Below are 4,892 nucleotides of genomic sequence, written 5' to 3' on the forward strand. Positions count from 1 at the left end.
GGATTTGCAAGAAGAGGTGTATATGTTGCAGCCACCTGGTTATGAGGATGTGGGTCACCCCGAGCATGTTTGCAGGTTGAAGAAAGCCTTGTATGGCTTAAAGCAAGCACCAAGAGCATGGTCTGACAAGATTTCTGAATATCTTGTCACTATTGGCTTTCATGTAGCCAATGCAGATTTCTCACTGTATGTGAGACATGGTAATAGAGGAGTTGTGCTTGTTGTCATCTATGTAGATGACTTGATCATTACGGGAGACCATGATGCAGAGATCTTTGATGTAAAGATCTTGCTTAGACAGAAGTTCGAGATGAAGGATCTGGGGGAGCTCAGATATTTCTTGGGCATTGAGGTGATTAGGTCACCACATGGTATTGGATTACTGCAGAGACAGTATGGCTTGGACATGTTGTCCAAGTATGGTATGACAGGCTGTAAGCCTATTTCTGTGCCATTGGATCAGAATGGCAAGTTGAGTGCCGATTCAGGAGAGATCTTGGAGGATCCTACTATGTACAGGAGCATAGTAGAAAGTTTGATCTACATAACGATCACCAGACTAGATTTGAGCTATGCTGTTGGGTTGGTGAGTCAGTTTATGCAGGTTCCACGGAAACCGCATTTGGATGCAGTGAGACACATACTGAGGTATGTGAAGTCTACTTTGCATTGTGGACTATTCTATGAGACTGGGACAAAGATATGTGTACATGGGTACACAAATGCTGATTGGGCTGGTAGTATCTCAGATAGGAGATCTACTAGTGGATTCATGTTTTCTTTAGGGAGTGCTGCTGTGACTTGGAGCAGCAAGAAGCAACCTACGGTTGGTCTATCCAGTACAGAGGCCGAGTACAGAGGAGCTGCTATGGCAGCATGTGAGGTAGCTTGGTTGAGAAAGCTACTTGCAGATTTGGGTCTATCAGTGGATAGACAAGTTGTCATTTTCTGTGACAACATTAGCAGTATACAGTTGGCCAGGAACCCAGTCTTTCATGCTCGTACGAAGCACATAGAGGTCCACTACCACTTCGTCAGAGAGAAGGTCTTGGCAGGAGACCTTGACCTTGTTTATGTCAGCACAGAGGATTAGGTAGCTGACATCTTCACCAAAGCATTGGGTACAGAGAAGCTCCGCAGATTCAGGGCTTCACTTGGTGTACATGAGATGGAGTTGAGCTCGAGGGGCAGTGTTGAGATATCGAGCTCGTCTAGTGAGGCGGTGGCCCACTGATGACCCGCCTGGGGGATAGGCGCCACACTTACACCACTGGCATGGTTGGTGAGATCATGGGAGATATGCGGCCAGTGGGATGACACGCTGTGTGACAGCCATTCTAGAGACTGGCATAGTTATAGCGCCAGCTCATTTAGTCGGGTTCACACTATAGAGAACCCGTGTATGTATTGGTTGAGTACCTTTCATATTATGAGTACTCTTATCTTGTATATGGTGTGTTGAGTGTTGAGTAGAGAAGAAGAAGATTTTCAGCCTCTCACCTTGTGTGTTCTCTATTAGGGTTTTGTGAGTGTGTGTGTGTGCTTGCAAGAGCTCAAGCTCTCTTCCCCCCTGCATCTTTTCATTCTAGAGCCTTCCAGCTTTAGTTTGACCCAATTTGGACAAGATTTATATCAGTTTGCTCTCCTTTTTGATCCAGTTTGCACCAGGAATTCATTTTAGATATCAGGAGAATTTACCCTTTTTCATTCCAACCGACGAACCCGCAGGTCACATGGCCGGATCAAGGGAGGAACTTGCACTTGGATCATAGAGACCAACGCTTTTTTCCCCGTCCAAGAGGCACAGCCGTCGTTGATTCTTTTCCATAGAATAAGGATTATCCGTGATTTACTTTAACTATTGTAACTTAAACAGAATTGAATTTTATTTTAGGAATACATCAGTCCAGCCTAACCCCATCCAGTCCCATGGCCCCAGGAATCACCCCTCCATATACGAACCAACTGAAACAAACAGTGGAGGCCCAAAAGCATACCATATACGGGCGTCCCCGATATACAGTTGCATCAACGCATGAGAGGATGGCTTCATGGCTGGTGTGGAAGACTAGATCTACACAAAATGCATATGCAATGAACCAATCAAATGAATGTATGTAAGACAAGTCTAAGTGTCCCATACCACTTAGGCGTGTTGTACATACACGCATAGGATGGTAGAAGATAGAAGACATAAATGTGTCTAGAGTATGTATATGAAACCAATATGATATCCCATACCACCAAATTAATTCCATACATCACTTCCTTCAGAATAGAAGTTTGAGACGAAGTGGTGGCCAGTTCCCTCTGAAACTTAAATTCCGACACAAATTTTCTCTATCTAGAAATTTTATTTAAGTTATTGAACTTGAACTAATCTTAATGTTGAATCTAAGGTTTATTAATTAGGTTCTTAAGTTGTAAAAATATTATAAAAACTCATATGAAAAAGTCTTGTAAATAAAAGTGAGTATACATACCTCCATCATTGGTGTCATAGAAATAATCTGTCAAAAACAATATTAACACTCAAAATAGACGTGAATAGTTATTACTTCTATGGATAGGGTATATATAAAGTTATTAATCAGAATCTTATGAGAAACTTATTATCATAAAAATAGAAGTTAAATTGGTTATGGTTATAAGGATAGGAAAATGCTAACCTTAAGTTGGAAAGGTTGTTTAAGGGGATGTGAGATTATGAACAATGGATAAATTTGATAAAATACGAATGACAAGTAATGATTCAAAATATTTTGATTAAATGAACAAGTCTAGATAATGAAAGATTTATTTACATTTGTAGTTGAAATAAACTGAAATAATAAACATGAAACTGTCGTACCTTTTATATATATCTGATTGCAATGAGAAACTGTCGTACCTTTTATATATATCTGATTGCAATGATGCTCTACAATGAGAAAAATAAGAAATATGTGAACAAATTGAAATATAATTATTCTTTCAAACATAATTAGGGTTATATTAAGTTACGATTTTATAAGAAATAGAACTTAGAGTAGTACAAATTGAAATTCTATAAATAATTACTTAAGCATGATCGTTATTGTAAGAATAGGGATGAGAAACTGACTTGGAAGGTGCTTGAGTCACCGTCTGAAAGATAAAACTTACATAGAAATATTGGAAATTTTATTTACTAAGCTATGAAGAATAGCAACTTATTTGCAAGTGTCAAACAGCTTTGCTACAAAATACATCATTAAAAGGTCACAAATATCGCAAGTATATGTGATGTTTCAATTATGGAAAATAGAGGGGCTTACTGGGAGTGCTGGAATCATTCTGAAAAAGCAATATTATTGCTCATGCTATACGGTACCAAATAATTTAAAAGTAGTTCTAGGATTTATATATCTTGAATTAATTATTACCAATCTAAAGCACATAATGCAATTAATAATGGGTTGAATACGTACTCATATGATGTTGGGGAAGCACATCTACATGGTAAAGTGTTAGATAAAGAAATGTAGATATGCTTGATGTAATTAATATTCACAGATAAGAAAATTTTACCTCAAGGTATGATGAGTTGAGAATAAAACAATAAAAGTGGTGTTCAAATATCATAAAAATATGAAAACTCTTGAAGTTTCGCACATTGTTGTAGATATCCTGAAAAATATTGTAATCTCTGCATCACAAAAATAATTAGACTGGAACAAATAATTTAAAGTCCCTTCTAATCCTTGAAGGAAGGCCTTGGAGCAATTTCTGCGTTTTGTGAGAGAAAAATAAAATAAAATAAAACGATGGGAGATTTAACTTAGATATTATTTTTAAAATAGGAAATAAAAATCCTTGGAAGCTTTAGGATAACTTTTGTTTTAAAAAAAGGCTTTGAAAGCTAAGCTTGAATGTAAACCTTTTTAGAAGGTTAAGTATAAAGGCCTTTTTAAAAAAATCAATTAAAATTTTTGAATAGAAATTCTTTAAGCCTTTGAAAGCCCACTTAGGCACATAATCAGTGTAGCGCAATGTGGTGCACATAGGAAGATACTGGCCCTCAATTATAGAATTCCACCTCTTGGAGCTTCAGCAGAATCAAAGATTGGCCTTGGGGTTTTCCACCATGGAGAATTTCATCTATATAGATGGATCTAGCAATAGAGGTTTCTGTATGTAGAAAATCCATCCTCATGGTCACAAGCTTTGGTAAAAGGGATTTGCGCGCCCAGCGCATTACTGAGGAAGAAAAATGCTAAAAGATAAATTGGGAGAAGAAATTAAATCTGGCAGCCCTCATCCGTCCATGATGGATTCCTTATAGTTGCAACAGTTTAACAATCTAGCTGTGGCTCTCCATGCTCCTCTCCTTGTGGATTCAATTTGTACGGATAGATTATGAAGAGGATTAGTGTTGAGGAAGGTGGTTTTATGGTTTTGGAAACCCAGTAATGGTTTTCCACCTTGATTTACCCTTTGGGCAATAGATTGATGGAGATTTGTTATCCAATGGTGAAAAACAACCCTTTTCAACCATACATAAACATAAATCCATAAAAGTGTTCTTCTTCGATTTAAATTGAAAAAATTTGCCAAAATCACCTCTGCCTTTGTCTCTTTCACCTCTTTGTCCACAAGTCTTTGACCGCTTCAAGAAGATTAAATTAAACCAAAGCTCTCATACCACTGTCACAAGGGACCCTCTTTGTACTTCTTGAAGAAATAATTTAAAACTCATAAAATACATCAAAAATTAAAATAAAGACTTGAATTAAATTGAAATCAAATAACATAGCATAACATAAGGCAAAGGAAATAAAATAACATCACCATCAAGACAAGATTGGGTGCAATCTCCCCCCCCCCCCATGTCATGTAGCTCCACTTCCACGACATGAGTATTTAGAGAATTT

Source organism: Cibotium barometz, chromosome 29 (genome assembly GCF_041138505.1).
Source record: "Cibotium barometz isolate CiBa-2024 chromosome 29, ASM4113850v1, whole genome shotgun sequence".
Lineage (NCBI taxonomy): Eukaryota > Viridiplantae > Streptophyta > Polypodiopsida > Cyatheales > Cibotiaceae > Cibotium > Cibotium barometz.